This window comes from Epinephelus lanceolatus, chromosome 21 (assembly GCF_041903045.1).
Source record: "Epinephelus lanceolatus isolate andai-2023 chromosome 21, ASM4190304v1, whole genome shotgun sequence".
Taxonomy (NCBI): domain Eukaryota; kingdom Metazoa; phylum Chordata; class Actinopteri; order Perciformes; family Serranidae; genus Epinephelus; species Epinephelus lanceolatus.
This window is the reverse complement of record NC_135754.1, coordinates 2280424-2306908: the sequence shown is the minus strand read 5'-3', so window position 1 is coordinate 2306908 and position 26485 is coordinate 2280424. Positions and strand designations below refer to the sequence as shown.

The window sequence follows — 26485 nt, the reverse complement described above, 5'->3', positions numbered from 1 at the left end:
TAGTTTTAGTTTAGATTAGTTTATTTGCATATAATGTTAAAAACAGACAGTATAAAATTTACGAGATTAAAAAAAAGAAAAGTGCCGGAGAGGTTAGAAGCCACTAAAAGCTTATCAAAGAAATTCCCCTGTCAAAACATCAATGAAATCACATTATAGAGAAGAAAAAAACAGGTAAGGAAAAAAGAAATAGAGGAGGAGAGAGAGAGAAAAATCAAGACAAAACAAGGTAGCAAATAAAATTATGTGTAGGTTAAATTACTCATCACTGGTTCAAGTAGCTACAGTACCTGTACCTGTACATCTGACACTGATCACACCCTTGAATCCCATGAAATCAATGTTGCGCAGATGAATTGCGTGTATTACAATTATCGTCTAACATCATTGCGTCTGATAAATTGGTCTTCTTTGTCATAACGTTATATATGCTACAATAAAGCTTAAAGGTGACGCCACAATTAAATCATATCAACACCAAATTAATAGTCTGAATAAAATCATCCTGATATTGAGCTGTGTCAGAAATTAACAGCTGTGCAAAAATATACCTAGTCTCCCTCTTTAAAAAACAAAAAGGAAAATCCCTCAAACACAAGAACGAAACACAACAAACAAAAGTGTAGACATGATAGGCTACTTTCCACATTTCCAGCAGCAAAGCTGTCAGTTAGGCCCATTATCTTTAACAGGGATCATTTCCTCCAACAAAAAAAATGTTGGCACTAATTAATGGTGCTATTAAGTGTCCGCAAATTATCAGTTTCTTTCTTATGAAGGGGTGGGATGAAAGTTCGACTTCTTTCCACTCCTTTTTGAACAATCTTTTCATTGTCCGTTGTTGTTGCTTTCTTTTCTTTTTTAATATTCAAAATAAACTTTCAAATCAAAATCAATCAAATGAATTAAACTTCCCGTCATGACTGGGCTGCATTTCTGTCAGTGGAGTCATTTTTTTTCTGAACAGCTGATTGGCCAGTGGGTGGTGCTTTTTATAGGATCAGATTCAACCCTGAACTTAACCTGCTCTGGAGCAGAATAGCCGTTCAGAGTAAGTTACCATGGTGATCTACCCCGATAAGAACTGAACCGGCTTCGTGAGACTGAAAACCCAGGGTTAACCCTGAAGTTACCTCGCTAAGACATTAATCCTGCTTCGTGATACAGGCCCCAGGTTGGACATGGACAACATTTGGCACGAAAAGTTGTAGTCTTGGCTTTCTATTTAAAAAGAATTAACGCTGTAGCTCTTTGTTTGTTCTTTTAGATAAATTTTAAACAGGATCATGAAAACAACAACCCCCTGCAGGCAAAAGCCAGATGTAAGCAGGTGTTTGTGTTTTGTGTTGTTTTTTTTTCCTGTGCAGTGGCAAAGTGGCTTTGTATAGAGTCTGGAACTGGTAGTAGAAATCTGTAGTTTCAATGATGTGTATGAAGTCAATAACACATGAAATGCATCACTGAATATTAATTTTACGTGAATTGCCAGTAAATATAGGCATCCATAAACATACATTCGAAAGTGGACTCTGATAATCTCTCTCTCTCATTCATATTATCTTTTTCATATTACTGGCTCTGCTTTGAATAGAAAATGTCATGTTTGAGTGTGGCCATGCACCTCAAGTTGTCTCCCTGAGCTACCTCACAAGCCTTGTTCTATGAAGCTGTACATAATTCACACCTTCACCTCTGTTTGCCCCCTAACCCAAATTAGACAGAGCTTATTAATGTTTCATCGTCCATGTCTGTCTTCAAGTGGTTCTTAGAGAGTTGGACTGGGGGATGCTCCAGTTCTCTTTACCTGAGTGAAACAAACATTTAGTGAATGAGCCCAATGCAGGAAAGGTACAATGCAGTTATTACTTTGCTTCATTCATTTAGAGACCATCTAAATAGAAACCAAGTTTTTAAAACATCTTCCTCAGTTTTTGTCAACTTTCCACATCAGCAGCGTGTCAAGGGACTATTCAACTTATCTTGCATTGTAACATGCATTATGACAACTTAATAAGGTTTATGTTTGTTTATAAATGAAGTGGAGGAGCCTACAAGTGTTTTGTTTAGTTTGTCTCAGAGGCTGCAGAGGGACTCCACAGCTCTGCTCAGCTGTCTGCTGCTGCTGCCAGAGATCAAATTTCATTGGGGGCTGGGAAAAGGGCAAGGGAGACAGCAGTCATTCAGTTTGTTGCCCTAACCAAAGATACTGGATTGGATTACTACTGTACTATATAGTATATACTATGCTGTACTATTACTAATAGTAGTAATAGTACAGCATAGTATATAGTATATACTATGCTGTACTATTACTACTATTATTACTGGTTTATCCACCATCTTTGCCCAAACGTCTTGGTGTCCTTCTGCTTCTTCTTCTTCTTGTGTAACCTTGTGTGTATTGGCGGTTAATACAGCATTACCGCCACCTAGTGGATTGGAAGCGCATTACACCTATAATGGGCTTTTATTGGGAAAATAGCTCAAATGCGACCCCCAGTGGTAAAATTAGGTATATAATTCGATATATCGGTTCAGTTAGATATTTGGCTTTAAATCAAACCAGTTGGAAAATTTTCAAACCGGCACAAGCCTAATTTGAACAGAGCTCCCTAGTTTGATAGTTTGACAGCAGTTCACAGAGAAATTGGCATGATTGACAGCTATTCGAGTTGCCTCAGTTCTGATTGGTTGTTTCCATGGTAGATTCTACTGAATGTCAATAAGGAGGAGGGATAGGATTTTTTATGCCTATAAACATTGCGATAATCATTGCCAGAGGAATTATGTTTTCTGGTTTTACGTTCATCCCATCCTTGTGAACATGATATCTCAAGAACACTGTGAGGATATTTCTTCATATTTGGCAACAAATGTTCACTTGAACTCAACGATGAACTCAACATCTTCTGTGCTGCCAGGGAGCAGTGGATGTTGAGCAATAATGTTTTCACAGACATGAATGTAAACTGTAAGACAACCTTAACTGGTGTGCAGAGGCATACAACCCTGGGCTGGTGATTCCAGTTTTCACAGACTATCTGTAGTGACAGGATCAGCAAATATGACAAAAAATATTTTCATAAAAGTTACCAACTACAGCTTTAATTAATCATAGCTGTATTTTGGGCATAACATGAGTTCAACTAATCAGAGTGTCATCTCCCATTCTCTTTAAAAGCCAGGTGTGCCTTCACCTGGCACACTGCTATTTATGTGGCAGATCGAGAAAATGGAAAAACAAGCAGATTTCTGCTGAGAATAATGCAGTGTGAGCAGTGATGGTACTACAACAAATATTATAGGACATTTAAGCAACAAAACTAAAAACTGTAGTTTTAAAACTTTACAGAGGAAACAGAATTAAACAGTCAATGAAATTAGGCTGTTCCTTGAGTGTGAATGTGTACAGAATTTCTCTTAATGTGGAGTCTAACAGCAGCTCATGTTTACATTTTACAGAATGTCATTTATATTTCCCTGATTTATGATGTATGTATTCACCCAAGGCAACCCATCCTGTGTGTAACAAACAGAGGGCCGAATTCACAAAAGGATTGCATGGATTTTGCAGCAGCTAAACTAAAAATGGAGCAAACTGATACCGTCTAATTCACAAAGCACGCGCAGAGGGTGAAATGCTCCACTAGCTGCACTGCCAAGCAGATTGCGTCTTGGTGCTCCGGTGTTATTTGCACGTATTTAAATGAGGTAATATGCATATATTTGGCACAAGATTGCCCCTTTCTGTGCAAATGAGCCTCATTGCTAAACAACGTCTAATTCACTAACACCAGCGCTAATAGCCACACGCAGTTTGAGTGAAGTAACTTTAGAAAGCTGGTGCAAACTGGGCGCTCCTCTGTGGAAGCCTCTCGCCCAGACTTTCCAGTGATCGTGGCAGCAGTGATCGTCTGTTAAATCAGTCTGTAAATAATATTTTGACATTATTATTATAATCATTATTACTTTAATGGCATCCGAAGATATTGATGTGATTGAAGATCTGTCTCGCACTTCAAAAGCAACTTTCAATAATTTATTTTACGAAACGGGGGAAACAAACGTGAACAAAAACAGTTCCATAATTCATATTAAGTTCAAAAGATAACGAAAAAAACAGCTACAAGTGAGAGGGAATAGTGATAAAGTGGTCAAACTTAGTCAAATCCACAGCCTCAATCCATCTGACACTGTTAGACTGACTCACCAGCAGACATCACTACATGAGGGTACACAGTATTCAGTACTTTGCCAAACACTTACCATGCCATGCCATGTGGCTAATTGCAATCAGGGGCAAATCAGGGGCAAACTGCACTCAGCTGCCAAACTTTGTGGGCGTGTTTGCACTGGTATATCATTAGTGCAATATCCTTTGTGAATAGGACGTTAAGACGGAGCAAACTGCGGGTGCAAGTGAAGTGCAATTCAAGGTGCTATCAGCGGCCGCAGTTCATACTTTGTGAATTCAGTCCAGAGTGTACACTTGTTGTGAACCTGCCTATGTAGACGCATCTTACTATCTGAGTAATGGGCCCTTTAAAAAGCAGGGAAATACTGTGCCATTCTGGCTTTAGAGCAGACTTTTTTGGTCACTAGCAAAATCCCTTCCTGCAACCTCAGAATAGCAATGTTCCAACAATGTGCCTGACAGCACCAAATTTGATATCCACCTGGATTTGCTGGAAAAGTAGATTGTATTTCCCTGTTTTGCCAGCAGGGCGCAATCATCTTACACCAAGTTGGCTGGTGATGTCACTGGGTTGGTTGTTTACTATGAGCACTGAGTACAACACTGTACTTAAGATTAGTTTGATACAATGGCGTTTATGAGTTTTGATGAGATACAAAGAACCACAGACAAAGTTAAAAACCAACTGCACATGCTTTTTGAGCCATTTAGACTAAGTATAGTGATAAGACCTGTGCCCATGTAGTCAGACGACAGTCAAGTTGACAAACCACACAAACTTCTCCACACCAAATATTTGTTCTGCCACTGCCTCCATCAAGTTGTCGGATCACAACAACAATGTGAGATAAATAGATTATATAGATTGCGTTAATGCTATCATGTCACAGCTAACACAGCTAAAATGAGCCCAACCCAGCAGTCACGTCCAGAAGTCATTTTATATCATGATCAACACTATTCCCACTTATAGAAGTTGAGTCACAAACTCTCTCAAAAACAAACTCTTTGACTCACCATCAGTGGAACTGTCAGGGTTGAGCACCACATGAATATATCTCATTTCTGTGTGTGTTGGGTTAGAGCGCTGGTGTTGCCAGTTTGGTTTAGTTTAGTGAGCCCATCCTCCTCTTGGCATAAATAATAGAGTGTTATCCTTGACATGGAGACACCAAGATCTTGCTGGCTCTTTGGTAAAATTTTGGAAATGAAGAGCTCCCTCCTCAGTAACAGAGCTTACTCATAAGGTTAGGCTTGTTGATGATGTTAGCTTCACCTTCGATCACAAACCAAAAGTTAAACTCTATCCCCGATGCTTGCCTACATGGCTCCTCTCCTGGTACTGTGTATACATATACAGATGCAGCCACTTCAAATTTCCGTTTGGCCCATGGTAGAGCCCCGACCGATACGTGACAGGTCCCTGTCATCACCTGGCTGGGCTCGTAGCTCTGATGAGATCCCCCTCGAAAACATAGAGAATACGGGGTCGGCTGGTAACACCCCTAAGTTTAATTTGTAGAAACCAGTTGCAATGGTCTGTCTATCCACCAGGACGAGCAGTAAGTGTGGAAGTTAAAGTGGTTTACTGCGCCTCTTATTACTGTATTACGGCTGAGTTTATCTGCAGTGGTAATGATAATAATGTCATATAGTAATAAATATAGTAATATATATGTATTTATTTAACCTCAGTGAAAATGTTGGTTTTCAAAGACTACATGCCAACAAATATGGACTGAAGCAGCATCTTTAGTTAGATAAAAACAGCTTGTGAATATTGGAAATGATTACATAGATCTTTTGTTTTTTAATTATTATTTTGACGTTTGGACTGTACAACGCTCTGCACACGCTCTGCCTGCTGCACGCAGCACGGCTTCACCTGATCTGTCGCTGTCTGTCTGAACAGATTCATGGAAGCGATATTTCACAAGATATGATGCAAGAGGAACTTGTGATAAAATGTCTATTACTATTTATTAACACTATAACCACCAAGGGGTCATTTTTACCCCCCTGCCATTTTCAAATGCTTGTAACTTTGTCACAATAAAACTCTAACATGTCTCTGCAAAATGCAAGCTAGTTTTGACAGATAGATGGACAGAAAGAAAGACAGACAGGAGAGAGGAAAAGAGAGGGATTTGGATCGTGTAGCCTAATTATGATCCGGAGAAAATGGACGAATGTCGAACAAGCTCTGGCGATACTTCAGGACATAAGTGACGGAGAATCAGATGGAGGAGAGGTGATTGAGGGAGAGATGCATGAGAGGAGACACAACAGTGGAAATTAAAGAAGAAGAACTGGATGAGGGAGAGACCGATGATCTGTCCTTTTCACCTGGCGAGGAGGAGTCATCTGAAGATGAGGAGCACTTCACTTCACTTCACTTTATTAATTTGTCCCTTGGAGGGCAGTTTGGTTTGCAGCAGACAGATTCAACACATACATTCAACAGTCACATTTAGCATAAAACCTACAAGATGTGAGCTGTGAATTACATCAAATGCACCAAGTGCACAGTTTACAGTGCAAAGAAAGAAAGAATAAAAAAAAAAAAGAAAATAGACCACTGGTCAGCAAATATACAGTAGCCTACACAGTAAAGTGCAGCAAATAAATAAATAAAACAGGTACAAAATAGTAGCAGTGGAACAAGTTTTAAACCACACTGCAATTACCTCCTCCTCTCCGCAGCATTTAGAGCCCGGATGGAGAGAGGCACAAAGAAAAATTTGTATCTGTTTTTAGTAGCTGGGGGAACATTTAGGCGGAGGCCAGAAGGGAGAAGCTTATATTCCTGGTTAAGAGAATGAGTATCATCCCTACGAATGGACGTTGCTTTCTTAAGCGCCTGGATGTTAAAGACTGCTGAACTTCACCCCAGCTACTTTAGAAGCAACACGCACAATTCTCCCTAGGGAGTTCCTGTCCTTGCTGGCAAGGTTTCCGTACCAACAAATGATAGAAAAAGAAATGGCAGATTCAATAAAAGCATAAAACATTTTCATCAGGGTCCTATCTACCTGGAATTTGGTGAGCTTCCTCAGACAAAAGAGACGTTGCTGACCTTTTTGCAAAGCATATCACAGTTCACATCAAATTTGAGCATGTTATCAATTATAGTGCCAAGATATTTGTAGTTGGTCACCAGCTCAACTGGCTGATTGTGAACGACACTACATTGAGGAACTGGGGATGGTTGTCTAAAATCAATACAAACCTCCTTTGTTTTAGAGACATTGATTTGGAGGAAGGATTCTTCGCACCAAGATATAAAATCATCAAGAACCTGGCTGTGACCAACTTCATCATTATGAGCAGGAGCCGGCATTCAGAAAAAGGCCCACGGCAGAGGCAGAGGCTTCCCCCACTTTACCCTCACAATCACAGTACATGTGTTACTTACAACACATGTACACATCTATCTTAAACGAGCAATGACAGTTGCACTGTGTGCCAAGTGTAAAGCCTCCTGCAGACTTTGAGATTTTAGCAATCTTATAAGTTAAGTGCAGCTACACTGTGCAACATGGATCTAATAAACCTGGGTTCAATGTACTGTATGTATGCAGACAGTATGATGACAGCACCTACTGAATCGCAGGCTGACATACGTTGCTAAAGATTCTCATGAGTGCACAAAGATGCTGCATGGGTTTTTACTTCTCCAGTTTCAAAGATAGGCTCCATTATTTGCCTTAACCCAGTTGTTTTTCATGACGTTGCAACTCATGGTTGAACAGCAGACATGCTGAAGACACAATCGTATAACGTTTATAGCTCACTCCATGTCTACTTCCCTTCCTTATACCAAGGAAAAAGTTTAGATCACATTAACTACAGATGTGGTGCCATATAAACACAAGTTCACTGTGTTCTCAGTGAAACTTCTCACTGCAACATGGGATAGAGAGGACTCTCTGCCTAACAAATGCAGCTTTGCATGTTTGAATACCAAACAGACAAGGACCAAAGAGGAAGATAGAGGACAGCAACAGTATATTCCCAAATCTGTGTGTGTGTGTGCGTGTGTGTGTGTGTGTGTGTGTGTGTGTGTGTAACCTTGTTAAAGAGTAACTAAACCCTAAAACCATTTTTTTAAGCTGATAATCATTGTTTCTGTTTGTATAGTAGTGTTACTAACTGATCCTGCTCAAAATCTTGACAGTTTAGTGCAAACTGTTGAAAATCAACATTTTATTTTAAAAATGTGGTATGGAGTGCCCTCTACAGCTTGAAATCTGGTTACTACATTTGAATTTACATTACTTTACATTGGAGGCGAATGACTCTTTTTCAGGGCGAATGACGTCACTAACCGTCCACACTAAAGCCTGCCCTCCTCCCTTTACTCCTCCCCTTACTATAAAACCATTCTGTCCGCAGCGCAGTTATCAAACTGATAGCCAGTAGGTTGGATCAGAGCAGAGAGAGTAGTAGAGCAGAGAGAATAGCTAGTAATTTGTCGAATTGTATTGTTAGCATAGTGTATTTTAGTGTGGGTTTACACGTTAGTTGGTCAAGGAGAGGCGCAGACTATGGAGTATATGTGCGGGGCGGCAAGGAAGGGATGTGGAGGGCCGCTCCGCCATGAGAGAGAGCCGAACCTCGGGGGTATATGTGCGGGGCCGTGAGGGAGGGAGGGAGGGAGGGGTGGATGGCTGCTGCACGGTGAGCCCAGGCTCCCAGAGAGGGAGAAATAGAACCAAGTAGGATAAAATAAGTCAAAGTGTGGAGAAGGGGACCGGCTGAGCTCCGGCCGCCTTCCCTTCTGCCCGTGTGACACAGTTAGGGGGGGTTTTCCAAGCTACCATCGGCACAATGAAAAGCCCTTTCTCCTCTCCCCACAGCGAGGGACAATCTTCACTCCGCCTGCCCCGCCTCCCTCAGCTCCGCCTATTTTTTCTGATTTTTTTTAAATCAAGCTGTGGGCGGAGTAATGCCCAGAGAGGGGGGTTTAGTTCCCCTTTAAGAGACCGCCTGGGTAAAGCCGCTCAAGTGTATACTGATGATGAGATTACCCACCTCCACACATATACACACAAACACATACAGATACATTACTGAGTATTGATTTACTGACACAAATCCAGCACCAACATTTAATATAATAGGAGGCCCCCCCCATTCCTCCAGTGAAGTGGAACATCTGCTCATGCAGTCACCTTGTCCAGGAGGAGGGGAGCCAGCCCGCTTGCTTTCTCCAGCCTCAGAGCTCTTGATGTGGGGAAAGGAGGAGAGCGCTGCACTACAATTAACCACTGACATCATCGGGTGGAGACAAGTTAGAGATCGGGAGGAAAGAAAGAGAGAAACAGAACAAAAGGGGAGGAAGACAATAGAATTAGAAGAGACAGACAATCTGGCAGCTCTCACTACAATCAGTAATGCTCCGAGGTCATCCAGCTCCGGTAACAGCAGCATCTCAACATCCAAATCACTGAGCCACTGGAAAACTGGAGCCAGGGAATGCTTTCCAACAAAACAACTTTTTTTTCCGATAAAGCTTTATTGAAAAAAATCAGCAGCAATATGGTACATGAAATTGATTTTTAAAGTTTTATGTCAAAGAATACAGAGAAATACTGCTCAAATGTAAAGAATAATTGTGGTCTGTCATGGCTTGGGCCTTGTTTCAATTGTTTTGACCATCATTCCTATCAGTAATGGTGGCATTCTACTGACTGAGGACTAGGGATGAGCCACCAGGAGTGTGTTTTTGAGAAGAATACAGTTGTTGTCCATGTCGCCTACATGGGCTGTGTCTGCATAATCACCCGGCTTTGAAATATTGGGATATATAAAGCTGTTACATAACCCACATGTTTAACTGCACTCTTTCCCTCTCTCTCCATCTGTCTCTCTCTCTCTCACACACACACACACACACACACACACACACACACACATATACACACCTAGTAATTAATAAACATTGTGTTTTATTGTGCAGAAAAACATCAATTCTAGTTCTTACTTTTAAATTTTGTACTTTTTAAACGTCGGTATTCAAGTTTATTTTCATGTTTTGTTCTTTAAATAAAACATTGATCCGAAGTTATTAAACAGTAGCAACTTTTTTTCTTTTTAAAGTTAAAAAATTGTTTAATTATTCTTGTGATTAAAAATGTTCTGAAGCTCAATCCTGAGGCTGTTCTGTAAATATCTTTACAATTAATAGCAAATAATTGTCTAGGGTATATAAAGTATTTAATTTTAGGATTACAACACAAACTTCCGGTTTAAACTCCAAGCCAAGCGCCAGCCTCTCTGAGTATGGATACGGATGCAGATATTGTGTCTTCCAATACTTATACTACCATACTATATAGTATGCCAGAAAAAGATTTAGTATGTCCCAATACATAGTGTGTCAAATGCAGTATGCCATATTTTGCAGTATGCAAGCCAGCATGCTTTTCTAGCTATTCTAACCCACAATCATCTAGGCAGTGATGGATCACAGCGCATTCAGGTGACTGTTGACCAGTGGATTAGTTACAATAGAAATATTAAGCCATTCCGCGACGCCAGGGATCGGCCCCGCCCCTGCCTGCCGCCCGGCACACAATGCACCTGACCCTGATTTCTATTCCAGCGGGTGGTGGGCCCACGGAGCGACCTCAGAATTGCATCCCTGCTTTTCGCAGATGATGTGGTTCTGTTGGCTCCATCACACCCTGACCCCCAGCATGCACTGGAGCGTTTTGCAGCCGAGTGTGAAGCAGTTGGGATGAGAGTCAGCGCCTCCAAGTCTGAGGCCATGGTCCTCTGTCGGAAACCGGTGGTTTGCTCTCTCTGGGTTGGGGGAGAGTTACTGCCTCAAGCGAGGGAGTTCAAGTATCTTGGGGTCTTGTTCACGAGTGAGGGTAGAATGGAGCGTGAGGTGGATCGGCGGGTCGGTGCAGCTTCTGCAGTGATGCAGGCACTGTGCCAGTCCATCGTGGTGAAGAGGGAGCTGAGCCAGAAAGCAAAGCTTTCAATTTACTGGTCCATCTATGTCCCAACCCTCACCTATGGTCATGAATGCTGGGTAGTGACTGAACGAATGAGATCGCGGATACAAGCGGTGGAAATGAGTTTCCTCTGTGGGGTGGCTGGGCTCAGCCTTAGAGATAGCTCACCCTATCTCTAAGGCTGAGCTCGGACATCCGGAGGGAGCTCAGAGTAGAGCCACTGCTCCTTCGCGTCGAAAGGGGTCAGCTGAGGTGGCTCGGGCATCTGATCAGAATGTCTCCTGGGCGCCTCCCGCTGGAGTTGTTCCGGGCACGTCCTACCGGTAGGAGGCCCCGGGGCAGACCCAGAACACGCTGGAGGGATTACATATCTCATCTGGCCTGGGAATGCCTTGGGGTCCCCCAGGAGGAGCTGGAAAGTGTTGCTGGGGAGAGGGATGTCTGGGGTGCTTTGCTTGGCCTGCTGCCCCCACGACCTGGCCCCAGATAAGCGGATGAAAATGGATGGATGGATGGATTGATCGATCGATCAATGGATCTATCGATAGATGGAATATTAATTGTTTAATTGAATAAAATAATCAGAAATATGACCTACAACAAAAGGGCATAAGTATTAAATAACAATGACAGAGAATTATATAGACTCTGTAATTTTACTACTGTGAACATGAATGTCAGAATCTACACTGTATGCAGTTATTACTTAGTGCAAAATAACAATAGCAGAGCTGTCCGGCTTGACCTCCATCTCTGGCAAACTTGGTGAACAGTGTTTTGTTTAATCTCCATGGTAACGGATATATGAGCACTGAGCAGGAGGGTCAAAGTTCACGGCGTAACGTTTTGAGGCAGTAGTATGTCCCGATTGTGTGCATACTGCAGGCAACAGTACTTTTTAAGGACAGCTGCAGTACCTACTAAAAGTAAAAGGAAAGATCATGTTTTTCAGAATGCACCCATAATTTAGTTAGTTGAACAGATATAGAAACAGATAATGGTGTACTTGCTCATCCCTACTAAAGACCTTTTCAGACATGCTGTGTTACACAAATGTGCTGCCTTTTTTACATCTTGATCTCATTTCTGAGTGAACTGCACTCTAAGTTGTGTGTAAAAGCACACAGTCTTGCTATATAAGACCTGTTACATTTCTGCAACACTTCCAACAGGTCTGAACTGAATGTCAAAACATCAGTGTGAAGGTTAGACAGAGTACTATTTTATGAAAGGAATTCAGCTGGCAGCAGAGATATACTGTATTCGGAGGTGTGATCAAGGCAAAAACCTAAAGCTACAGTTAGAAACTTTTGGAAAAATTACTTTTTGTCATATTTGCTGAAACTTTCACTGTATGGATGCATGACACTGTTAATGTAAAAAAAAAAAAAAAGTTCCTCTCCCTCCTCTTAGTGCTTCTAATGGCAGTTGTAAGGAGTTTTCCATGAGCAGAGCACGCATTTTAGATGTCAGTATCACAGTCGAAAGCAAGCCAAAACCATGATTGTGATTAATGTTTGATTAATTGTACAGCCCATTGTGTGTAGGCAGACACAATACATGTAAGGAGCGTAAATTGACACACTATCCCTAAATGTCCAAAACTGATATTGGTGGGGAACCTAGAGCGTCAGCTTTGATGGCACATTTCAGTTTGTTTCTCTTTTTTGGAAGACTGTATAAACCGGTGTTGGGTGGTAGCGTCACTTCAAATAGTGACATTACTTACTTAACTACATTTCTCAGTAGCGTGGTGATAACGTCACTACTCTCTGAGTGAAATAGGTTTTCAGTAGCGAAGCTGATTAATTGACTAAGAAACGCAGTAACATCCACAAAAGTAAGAGGCTCCTTTTCTCAATATATGTAGACAGTGCAGGCAGTGTGATTGCACTGGGGCCCCTGGGGTGGAAGGGCCTGTAGAGAGAGAGGTGCCCTTGCAAGTGATTCAGATTGCCACCTTGGAAATACCTGTATTCAAAGATAAGTGATTAATAAAAAAAAAAGAAAGAAAGAATATTATTAATGTAAAAATGATGCCCTTTGCTATGTATGTCCTCTAACAGGAAAACCCATCAGTAGTCAGTAGCTATCTAGAACAAAATGATATGCTTTTTCTAAACAAGCCATAAAATCTATAAATATATTATAAAAACTATTCAGTTAAATGATTAATTTCTTACTCTGATATTTTTGTCAGATATGCAGTTATGATTTCTGGGTAATATGTATGTTGATGTCCAATGTCAAGTCTCTATTTGTGTCAAGACAATACATGAACAATAGCGTGCACTAGGGCCGATCATAATAGTGTGTACTGTGGCCCATTGTAACTTCCTTACACCACTGTGCTATGGACAATTTTTCTGCCGAGGTCTGGATAAAAGTAAGGATAATGAAACTGAGGACAGGTAATGTGACAGATACCAGCGCAACACTGAGGCATGTAGATGAAAGCAGCACTTCCATATGAATCACATACTAATCCTTCAGTTTTTTCTGCTTGCTTCTTTTGCTATTGGCTTTTCTTAGCAAGACCTGCACTACTCTGTCTCTGATTGACATTGTACTTCTTGACATATCTCTCTGTGTCTTGCCCATAGACTGTATATATTTAGTGGATTTGCAGTGCACACCAGAGAAATAGACACAACAAGGGCCAAGAAAAGAGCTAGAGAGACAGAGAACAGTATTAAAGGGACATTATGTAACATTTTCAGTTTATTGGCAAAAATCGATGTCTGCATTCATAAATATGTCATCACTGGCGTCTTATTCTCTGTTAGCTGCTGCCGCTAACAGCTAACAGCTGCGCTGGCCTGTGATTGCGTTACCTTTCTCCTTCAGCAGCTCTCTCCACCTCAGAATTCGCCGGTCAGGTTGCCTTTGTGATTCCCTTTTGCATCTCTTGGCGGTGAGTATTCCGTCTCCCGTGATGCTGCATATGCATGATCCTGCATTATGCTCAAAGAGTGGGACTTTGTTATGCTGCAGTAGTGCCAGGGTAGGAGCAGCACCGCTAACAGCGGCTAACAGCTGTCAGCGGTGCAGTGAAGCGAGGAAAGGGATTAGGTGTGTGAGGTTGAGGTTGACACTTGTCAGTTGTCAAATGACAAGACGTGATTGGTTTGTTTCAATTTACATCCGCCCTAACAGTCCTACGTTGTAGACACAGCCAGCATGGCGAGGAGGGGGTTTGTCATCTCGTGTCGCGTGTGTCTGTGTAGCAGCCTGAATGAATACTCCATGAAGTATTGGATGACATGGTTTCATCAATATTATCATAGCTTTTTGGTACACAGCGGCTACCGTTAGAGTGTGCTATCCATTTGAATGCAATATATGATTTCAGCGTTAGATGGGAGAAATTCCTACACACTGTGGCTTTAAGAAGGAAGAGACATACAGATGTCACATGTTATTTGCAGAACATGTTCATGTTCTAATGTCTCAAAAAAAAATTTAATTTAGGTCTAATATTTTTATCGTTTTTATTTTATTTTATTGTATTTTTGTTGTTTATATTACTGTCTTTTATTTATTGTTGTTTAATTGAGTGAAAAATATATTGTGGAATTCTGTTTCTGAATTAGTGACATAGCCAGGTAGTCTACTAAAAGAGGCCAAGACAGGGAAATGCATTAAGTAAAAAGAGGAGAGAGGAAGAGAAATAGCAATAGGCTGACTAATGATGTCATGTTATTAGAGTGTCGGGATTCACTGGACCACAGATGATTTGTCATTTGTTAAAATCTAAACTGGACATGTGAGGACTTCTTCTCTTGCCATCTGAAAGACAGCGACAGCTTTTTGATGCTCATCTCCACAGGATGCCTCATGGTTACACCCAAATGAGACCAGTCGACAAACTTGAGTGGACAGTATTTGTACAGTGACATGCCCCTCTGTGATGTCACCAAGCAAACTTCGGGAAAAGTTGTGCTCTCACACAAAGGCCCAGTGCCAAACCACTCCCTACCCACTACCACTTCACTACCGAGTGTCACTCCAAATCAAGTTACACTCACAGCTGTGGAGGGTACTCCTGATTAAAGAGAAATTTCGGTTTATTTCAACCCGTCTCCTATCGTCCTAAATTTGTTTCAAGTGACTAGTGACATAGAAATAATAGTTAGCATGTTAGCCGTTAGCCTAGATACAGCCGTAGCGTCAGACCTGTTAAAACTTAATTGAACGGGCATCCTTTCAAGTGCAAAGTTAGTCCACTAAACAAGCTTTTTCTCCACAAAGACCGCCTCATATCGTTAGGATAAATATCAGAGAACATATAGAAAATGGCCGCCCTTATTTATTTGAGCCAGAATACACTGACGAAGAGCTTCGTGAAAGTGAAGAACGGAGGAGAGAGAGAGGCACAACAGGTAGAGGACGACAGAGGAGGAATGGCTGCTGGAAGGCTTTAGCTCTGGAGATCAGTGGTGTAATGTTACCTGTGAATGCTGTACCCTAGTGCCCACAGAAGAGGAATACCTCTGTTGCAAGGAATGGGACCGGTTGCAGCCTTAGCTAAATGGTAAACAACAAACATGGCACCACCCCGGTAAGGTAAGACAACACGTTTACATGTCGTTTTCTATATGTTCTCTGACATTTATCCTAACGATATGAGGCGGTCTTTGTGGAGAAAAAGCTTGTTTAGTGGACTAACTTTGCACTTGAAAGGATGCCCGTTCAATTAAGTTTTAACAGGTCTGACGCTACAGCTGTATCTAGGCTAACGGCTAACATGCTAAGTGTTATTTCTATGTCACTAGTCACTTGAAACAAATTTAGGACAATAGGAGACGGGTTGAAATAAACCGAAATTTCCCTTTAAGGGGAAGTGTATAAAAAAGAAGCCAAACCATGGGATGCCCTCGCCACTCTACCGGAAGAAGTAAGCAGCTGTTACCATGGATACTGACAAACGCTTTGCTTGCGCTGCTGCTGCAGCTGTCATGTTTCACAGGATAAGAGGAGCAAGAAGGGCTCTTCACAGAAGACGACACCATCTACAACGTGTCGCAGCTTTGTTGTATCAGCAAGAGGTAGGCCAAAGTACTGCATTGCAATGTATATTTAATTGAATAAGCCTGTTAGATAAGGTTAAATGTGATTGTTCTGCCTCCTGTCAATTACACACAAACCGCAATTAGCAGACATTGATTTACAATTTGTATTTACATCTCTGACGACTACATTATCAATACAGCAAGTATAATATACATGTGCTTAAATATAAATTAAATATTAGTTAAATATATATAGCAATTATTACATTAGCTGTTTGGATTCAGAAATTAATGACAGTGCTAAGATATGTTTCAAAATGTAAAAAATAAAATAAAAAATGTCCTGTCTTGCTCCCAGGGAGGTCCAATGCTGGTCCTACATGCAGCTGAACCCAGCTGTCCCAATTCTGCGGGCATACAATAACCCAGAGGCCTGCCTGAAAAGGGATTTCAGGCAACAGGCAGTCTGTGGCACTTCTTCAGAGGCTGATCTACAGACCAAGGGACCATGGTTGGGGACAGGAACTGGAGATCCTGATGTTCTTCTACAGTCTAGCACATGGGCTGTCCCTGTGGTTAGTCGTGCCTTTGGGGTCCCAAAATCAACACTGCACCGGGTGATCCACACAGTTGCCGGGGAGATCAAGGCAAATTTGGGCACCATGATTTCACTGCCAGCTCAGGATGAAATGCCCAATATCAGTCAAGGATTCTGCCAGCTTGCTCGATCTCCAGTCTTCAGCAATGCAGCTGGTGCACTTGATGGATGCCACATACGCATCAAACTGCCAGGTAACCTCCATCAAGCTGACTACATAAATTACAAGTTGTTCCCTTCAGTTAAAATGCAAGCAATCTGTGACACAACAGGCAGATTCCTGAATATCTTTGTGGGATACCCGGGGTCTGTTCATGATGCCAGGGTCCTAACAAACAGCCCCTATCTTTAGCCAGGCACTCGATCCACCATCTGGCTTCTTCCTCTTGGCGGTGGATATTCATGCCTAGAGAAACCAATCAGCATTATTACACCCTACAAGCTCCCTCTCCAAGGATGGGTCCAGGAGTGTCACAACCGGCATCATTCCAGTACACGTTCTGTTGTTGAACATGCCTTAGGAATGATTAAAGGCACGATGGAGGGCCACACTTTTTAAAGCACTGGAAGTCAGTCCAGGCTTTGCCCCAGATGTCATCGCTTGTTGTACCTTTTTACATAACCTGTGCCTCAAGACAAATTACATTGTGGAGCTGGAAGACGACATCATGCCCGATGGAGATTGCCAGGTTCCTCTCCACGACTCACCAGGTGGACGGGAAACGCAAGGGAATCATATCAGGGACAGGATGGCTGCTCACCTGTCTGCACCTGCCATCCTTCCACAGCACCTGCACGAGCATGACTACCTGTGAACACTTAAGTTGCTCGATCAAGCGGATTTTCTTTTTATCTAGTCATTTTTGTTAGTTCTCATTTAAGGACAATAAAGTTCTATGGATAACATCTTTATCTTTCATCTTTACTCAACTGAATGCCCATTGCTGATCATATGCTCAATGCACAAAGATGCAGGATTGTGATATCTACTGATTCATGCTCACAATTTAAATATCCAAGCTACCACTGTGACAACTAGAAGTGATAAAGTAGGAAAGCCTAACCAGGGACAGTGGTTGCAAATTAGCCTTGGCTAGAAATCCTACTCTTTCATGTGTATATCTATATACACACACACATATATATATATATATATCTTTCCGAAAGGACAATAAACAATATCTATCTATCTATACATACACACACACACACACACACACACACATATATGTGTGTGTGTGTATATATATACATATATATATATATATATATATATATATATTGTCCTCTTTTTCAGCCTCTTTTTTCAAGAAGTCCATAAGTCCCTTCCTTTTTCTTTGTTTAAAAACTGGTGGCTTAATTGGGAGAGTCAGGGCTCGATATGACTGATGGGCCTGAGGGGCTTATGAGGGAGGAGAAAGGGCCTGGAGGGCTGGTGGAACAGGAGGGTCCAGGACTGCACTCTGCAGGTGTGGGAGGGAGAATGGTGGGGTCTGGCAGGCAAGAGGCCAAAAGAACTGGGGGGGTAAACAAGACTGTTTAACTTGTTGACTGTGATTTAATGCTGTGTATTGAGTCATTGTTGTGATTGCTTGCAGTTAGGTTACGTCTTACACGCAACTAAACATCCTTTGCCCCAATCCAGATCCTTTGCACTGCATATCACATTCGTATAGACTCATTTACAAATAGGCTTTCGACAGAGCTACACCTAAAGAGGCAGCTCAAGTTCCCACTTCTTTTCCTTTGTCTTTGTCCTGACCACATGGTCAGACAAACCCTCCTCCGACCCAGAGTGATAGATAAGAACAGAGTGGTGACAGCCTTTGATGTCGCCGCCAGAGCGGTCATGTGGTTCATGTAAGCCTCAATAGTTCCAAACACAGCCTCCGCTGTCATGTTCTTCTATGGGACAGACAGCAGTGAGCTTGCTTTTGAACGGTAAATATTAAAATAAACCATACACAGGTACATTTACACCTCTTATTGAATTACTGTGTATACATCAATGTCAGTTACGTGTATTGAATGGCTGGATGAGGGAAAGCTTTGTGTTAGCTTCATGGACTGCAGATAAATTAGCAACTAAACTGTAATCTGGTGCAATGCATCTCTTATGTAGCTACATGAGATTAATGTAGACTTTCAGTCTAACAATGAACTCTGAATATGGGAAACTGAGTATTCAGTTCTAGAACAGCTGATCTGAATTGGTTGAATAAACTCTGAATATGTTAACCTTTGTATGCACCGATTCACCATAGCAACACCAGATAAACAAAGAGCAACTTATCCCACGCTAGTGGAACACAAGCTCCTTTTACATGCTTACAGAGAATATGAGCACATATTCTGTAAAAACAGTAACACTACTGTAGTACCTGGTACTAAGATTACTCTTAAAAGTGCCTGACAACGCCACCTCCTGCTAAGGGGCAGGAGGGACCCTTAAACCTTTAATATTTGATCAGTGTAGTGTTTGACCCACTCTGACTTCCCCAAACAGGAACAATTTAAAAAAGAGGCATATCTGGTGTAAAAGTAAGTTGGCTCTATTACAAGGAAATTGATTTGCAGTGGGGGGGAAAAAAACACATCATTCCACACTTAAAACAACATTAACATCAACACTCCATACAGTATCTCCATTTGCACATAATGTTATGGTCATATTGGCTGGATCCTATTTCCTGTCCATATTTAAAAAAACGATGGCTTGTGGAATAATCCATTGCAGAGTGAACCGGGCAATGTCATGGATAATCTACAGGCATCTTCATCTATTGCTAAAAAAATAAACTTTATGTACATGTTGTTAGTCCAGGAGTGTGGCAGATGATTTGATTTGTTTCACATAAAGATAGTTTTGTTTAATTGGAGTGTAGCGTACCCTTAAACAGGAGATGAAAGTAGGTGCTAATGTAAAGGCAGCATAAATGCATATTAACTGCAACAACACCTTGTTATTATTACAGAGAATGAGTGAGAAATTGAGGCAGAATCTGAAAATGATAGGGAAGTACCAGGAGGCAGTATGCAGATAGAGGATGAAGGAGAGGTCAGCGGACTTCCAGGGGCCAGTCAGTCAGGGGCTGCCACTGAAGATGCCACTTTGACAGGGGAAGGTGATCCAGGGACCAGTGTGCTAGGGGCCAGTCATGACAGGGCGAGTGTGGAGTACCTAAGGAAGCAACTTAGGGTGGAGACACTCCTAAGAAAGAGAGCAGAGAGGGCTCTTGCACAACAAAAGAGAATAAATTTGGGATTAAGAAAGAAGTACAATTTAAAAAAAAAAAAGTGACTCAGCAAAGGGTGGTCAATTTGTTCCCATCCCTGGAGCTGGAAAAGGCATAGCTTTAGGAACAGCAAACCCTGCAAGAAGAAAACATGACACACATACACAACTAAGAAAAGGAACAGCCACAAAATAATTTGCTGCTCATGTAATTTCTAGCTACCTCACTTGTGGAGTCTTTTGACAGCAGAAACTTCACAGGGCTCTTTCAGGATCACCTAAAAGACACAATTTAAAATAATTAAACTCAACGTTCCATATAAACATGTAATATTTTTAAATCAGAAGTAAATAATATCATTAATTCAGTGGTAACAGGTGTTGTGATATACTCCCGTAGTGTTTCAACCACTGTGCAATGTTTTGGTCTTGTACAATTAAGTTTATGAATGTAACATTCAAAGATAAGCTGAAATAGCATTTTTAAGCTGTTTAGCCTCTATAGTGTGACTGTGACATAGTTCCAAGTTAAACATAATATATGCCTTAAATGCTGACAGAAGTAGTAGTAGTAGTGAAGTAGTAGTCCTATTTTAGTCTGTCATCCCACAGCATACATATAAACAAGAATTAAATTATAAGATAATAACACTCTTATGTAAACATTAAAAGAATACACCGTATGTAACGTTAGGTATTTGATAAAGGCTCAGGCAGAAGTATGTGCGCCTGTCCTACATTATCTTCTTATGGAACAGTTGAGAAAACTAATAAAAGCTAACACATCCTATTAACGTTACCCTTAGCTAACACCGTCAGGTTCGGATGATAAAATCTAAATACAACCCGTTAGTAATCATCCCAACTATATGTGATTTGTCTGTGATTCATTAATCAAACAGGGAAACCACAAATGTCAGGTGCAAAACGGTGCTAAACCTCCACAGCTGGCAACGTCGAGCTAACGAACTAGCAGGCAATGGCTGAAAAACAATCATAATTCCTGACTCAAAAAAAAACATAATTACATTGTGAACATACAAAAAAATTTTATATCTACATAATAAAGGACCTCTGATATAATAAACACACCTAATGACTTAAAATTGGTTGATATTTCATCACCTTACCTCAGGAGTTTCTCGTCATGCTGCCATTGAAATAAACGGGGTCCGACTCCACGGGAGGAATGTTTGGAACTATAGAGGGCTCCATAACCCGGAAGTTCTGTCCGCCATGTTTTACAACGGAGTCCTATGGGAGTGTCGCCACTCTGTTCTTATCTATCGCTCTGCTCCGACCAGGATGCCATCTTTAAGTTCTCTCTCTCTCTCTCTCTCTCTCTCTCTCACACACACACACACACACACACACACCAAGCTTGCATATAGTTAGTTAGAATTCGTGTGTTTTGTTTTGCTTTGCTTCCTGCTGAATTAATATATTTTTGGAATCATACCTGCTGTTTGTTAATGTTACACAAGAGTGAATGAATAGTCAAGCTCTGCTATGTGAAGAACTTCGAAATCCTTTAGCCTTTTCTATTGATATAGTCATTTTGGTTATAGTTATTAATTTAATTATCAATCAGGGCGTCGGTGGCTTAGTGGTAGAGCAGGCGCCCCATGTACAAGGTTGTTGCTGCAGCGACCTGGGTTCGAGTCCAGCCTGTGGCCCTTTGCTGCATGTCAACCCCTCTCTCTCCCTCTTTCACACACAAAAAAAAATTAATTATCAATCAAAATTCCAAATTGATAGTTAAGTAAACTTTATGAGATTGATATCTTTAACTGGCTATCATTTTTTCCTTATTGTAAATTAAGTCACATTACTTAACATAATTAATAATCATCATTAATAATGATCAATTATTTCAGATAGCAAATTTGATAATTGGAGATCTATTATGAGGTCAGGCCCATGTTAAGGCTTAAGTCCCAACAAATGGTACAGCCATATAAACATAGCACTGGTGCCTAGATCACAACATTTTGGGTGTCCCCTTGTGACACATAGTATTGCTATAGATTCCAAACAAAAACTATCCCTGCTTTTATAATACCAGTAGATTCCCTACATTTTTGATGACCCGGTGAGACCTAATATTGTAATTCCCAACATGTTGGTGCCTCCATGTGATGCCCAGTATTGTAATTTACAACAGGTCACTGAGTTCTCAAAAAAAGTTTTGATAAAAGTCTGTTATTTCATAATAAACAGTTTAACTGTACATTTTTTGCCTGCCTATTTGTTTGGCTGACGGTTTTTCTGATCCCTGAAATAACGCTGATTTGACATATGGTAATAAAATAAAGTAAAAGTAGCTTTGCAATTAGCAGCTACTTTTGCCATTTTCTCGTAGCTTAGCTTGCTACATTTCTCTGGGGATAGCTTCAATGTTGTGAAACTTAATTTTGATGTAGAGTAACTGGTAGCTGAGCTCACTACATTTTCCAAGTAGTTTGCCCAACACTGGTTGAAACAGTTGCTGTTACTGGTTGCAGTTTTTGCTCACGAGAAACATTTTAAATCTCATGTTAACTTTATTATTGTCTTCTAAAACTGTTTGCTTTTGTCACCTCCCCGGAGCAGTTTAGCAGTTTTGATCCATTGTGTTTGGTGGTTTTCTGTCTATTGGAAAGGCTACAAACGGCGGTAGTAGCTCACATGCACACAGTCACATGCTGTATACACTCACCCACAGCTTCTCCTCTTTCCTCTCTGTTAATGGTCCAGCTTTAAGGATTAATAGTTGTGAGCAGGACAGTGGCATTGCAGTCCAGTTTCTATTTGGGCTCAGCCTTCGCCACAGTGGGTTTAGTGGCACTGTCCTCCATTCACCTAAAATGGGACTTGTGAGCAACTGGCTCAATCTCCCATTATGGTTCTGCTAGACTACCACCACAATGCAAACAAAGGCAATAGCTAGGGCATTACAGCAAATGGAATTCTGTGTCATTTCAGCAAAAGCTGTTATAGAAAAGCAATACGAGAGCATTAAACAAAGCCATATAAAGAAGTTCAATCAAAGGTGATGCAGCCACAAGCTGGAGGTCTATCTCTGCGAATTACACAATAACACACAAACACCTCTGGACGTTGAGCTCAGGACACAGGAAGAAAGCCAGGTTGTTGTGTACGACAGCACCAGAGGCACACAAGGCAGAAAGGGTATGGCCTCAGAGAGGAATAAAACTGGGTTCATTACCCAAGCTTATTTGAGTTTAATTCATCATTAGAACAACACATTTAGAGGGAAATTACTAGGCTGGGGAAGAGGGTTTTAATGGTAGAATGATAATTGGCACTCACAGTACCACTTCACTGGTACAATTCCCTTATTCTCAAGAAGTGGCAGAAATCTGTGATCTAGGACTGCACCTCAAATAATTCACAGGGACTGAAAACTCCATACATACACTGCACACTTAGATACACACATAGGGATATTTGGATTTCTATATCTCTCAAATAGTAGAGAAGCAATCCCAGTTTGACCATGTGTCAGTGTCTGTGGGATTTGTTTTGGCCTTTTATGATTTCTTGTTATTATTTCTGATGCATGGAAGAAAAATGTCTGCCAGTGAATCCAGCTGACCTGCATTGCAGAAGGACCATTTAGGTTCATTTAGCCCCACACAGAGTGAAAATTGACAAGCTGATATGCAGGACTGCTGCTGTCCCCTGCGCCTCAGCTGTGTTTAATTAATAAGCAGGCACTTAGTGAGCCAGCCACAAGAGGCTCCTTACTGTCACATTCCCAGAGGAAGGGGTCCTGCATGAGTCATTAGATACTCATGCACGTGTACTCAGTGTGTCACACAGACACACACACTGCTGAGGTAGACAATGTGTGTGTGTGTGTGTGTGTGTGTGTGTGTGTGCGTGTGCGTGCGCGTGCGCGTGCGTGTGGTGAACTGGTTGGGTTTTGTGTTAATGGAGTTTTAATGACACCTACTCTTGCCTAATCACCTGTTCTGGAGGCTTCCAGCAGCACAGGTAGCCCAGTGTTCCCAGCAAGGGAATTCTTTTTAATGTCTCCTGTTCATTTCTTCACTCTCATTTGCCTCCCCAATTGTTCCATAAGGCTCCACTCTAACTGACTGTGTCTCTGAGGAGGCGAGGTGTAATTATAAGCTAAAATTTGCTAATTTACATCAACATATCACCAAGTCATGGAGCTATTCTGCACTGAGTGGGTAGTTAGAAAGCCTGGGCTTTGCCATTGTTGGTCCCCCAGTGGTGCCAATGTGTTTGTGTTAACAATTAGTGTTTTAAAAAATAGAGGGACAGTGATAGAAGTTATTGCCCTGTTTACCAGTAAGTCAAGGCACAGCAGGTAAGACTGGTAATTTTGGATGATGTCATTGATTTTGTGATATTGTATTTTTGGTGCCATAATCACAGGGGCTTCATCAAATATACAAGCAATCATCAGAGTTAAACAGCTTCACATATTCCCCAGACCCAACAGCTCAACCTGTAGATGTGAGCAGGTGTGTTTAAACAAAATGAGTTGCTATTTAGCAGAGCCTTTTTTTCTCTCTTTTGGGTGCTTTTGACGACACTGTATTTGCAGAGTCGTGAAAAGTAACTGCGCATATGTAGTGTTAAAAATCCATTTACATTGGGAATTTCCAAGTTCTCAGTTTGAAGTTTCACCTGGAACATGTCTTGAAGTTGGATTTCAGACTCAGAAATTGGAGGAACCTCACTAGCCCAACCTCAATATTACAGATGGCTGTTGCCATTTACAGTCATGAAAGCTGTAGTAATATACTGTTTATTAGCACTTATGTCTTCAGTCATACAGACAGTACTATCCACCTTCTATCTGTGGACATATTGCTATGGTGCTTTAATCAGTCCCCCCAGGATGTTGCAATCGCAGCAATTATGGCAAATTCATTGCCTGAATTAGACTATTTAAACAGGTAAAATCAAATTTCATTGTAGAGCTGCGTGCAGCGTATTGATTCACCCAGCCCCTCTATTTCTGTTTGTCATGAGACTACTGCTGCGCCTGTGACAGAGCAACCCAGTCTCACTTCAAAGTTGTTGAATACTGCCTGGTCTCAGATAATCTTGCAGGTGAAGACGCTGGATAGGGAGGTCCTGAGCTCATGTGGTTTGCAGGTCTGCAGTTGTAAGGCTGGTTGGTTGTACTGCCAAATTATGGAAACAACATTGGTGACAGCTCATGGAAGTGAAATGAACATTCAGCTCTGGTGGAAGTTCCTGCTGTCAGAATGCCAATGGTACGCTCCCCCAAACACTGTGACATCTGTGTTATTGTGTTGTGTGATCACACTTTAGAGTGGCCTATTGTTGTGACCATCCCGAGGCACACCTGTGTGGTAACGATGCTGTTTAATCAGCATCTTTATATGTCACATTTGTCAGTTGGATGGATTATCTTGGAAAAGGAGAAGTGCTCACTAACATGGATTTTAACAAATCTGTGAGAAATATAACTACTGAGTGCATAAAGAAAGTTTTAGATCTTTAACTTATCTGAATCCGAGTGAATGGAGTAAATCGGTGGTCTGAAGTTCACTGAGGGTGGAGCCCACGGCTGGCCACACCGTGCTCCGGTCCGTCCACAGTCAAGCCCTCTGGCACTGGCTCGCCACTGAACCTTCCAGGGTTCAGGATCAGAATGATCGATTCCTAGTCCATGAATTAAAAAAACAATCTACACACACAGTGTAGAATATATACATTACTATCTCTTTCTGTTCATTACATAACCTCAATTTACTTCCGTCACTCAAAATATCTTTTCACATAAAATCAATTACACAGGATATACGTTGCTTCAATCATTGTGAAATGAATTGACTTATATCACAATAAAAGTATTTTAGTGTAATTAAATTACACATCCTGAGTTTATAATTCACAATAAACATTTTAAAATAAACAATGAAATCATGTATGTCTTGTATCACTATTTTATCTTAACAGCTTATCTCCATATTTATATTTTTAAACATGTTTTTAAATGTAACATATTCTTCAACATATTTTAATATATTCACTTTTTAAACCATTTAGATGAACTAAATCACCACTCATTTTATTTAACATATGCATTTCAACAATCAAAATGAAATAAATCTGAGTGATAAACATCAATATGAGTGAATACTTTCATAATAAAATGACTTTTTAAGTCAACAGAACTGAGTGTAATGCACCTTTAATGCTGCACCACATTATCACTGCTTCCCTGCAGTAGGACGATAGCTAGCTTAGCTGAGTTAGCTGTAGTGTTAGCATCTATATTGAATTACATGGAAATGTTAGCGGTTAGCTTAGCGCTAACGTTATTAGCAATCTTTTTTTCTCCAACCATTCTTGGCAATTACAATGATATTAGCTATACCACTGTACTATTAAACATTAGGCGTCATACCTCCGATTGGTTTTTAGAAAGAACAGTATCAGAACAAAGCATCATGTAACCAGAAACAAGCC

General features: G+C 41.0%; 1 protein-coding gene and 1 long non-coding RNA gene across 14 annotated transcripts in view; one reads left to right on the top strand and one right to left on the bottom strand.

Annotated features, from left to right (window-relative positions):
• rbfox3a (RNA binding fox-1 homolog 3a) overlaps window positions 1-26485 on the top strand; it is a 1467330-nt gene that overhangs the window by 1249181 nt on the left and 191664 nt on the right. The gene's annotated exons all lie outside the window — the stretch shown is intronic.
• LOC144459421 (uncharacterized) lies at window positions 19371-21365 on the bottom strand. 2 transcript variants are annotated; one of them, XR_013488402.1, is made up of 3 exons: window positions 21131-21365; window positions 20229-20283; window positions 19371-20142 (listed from the first exon to the last, which is right to left on the bottom strand). It is a non-coding gene; the product is annotated as an uncharacterized LOC144459421 (long non-coding RNA). The 2 variants fall into 2 exon arrangements; XR_013488401.1 differs by having other exon boundaries at window positions 19371-20283.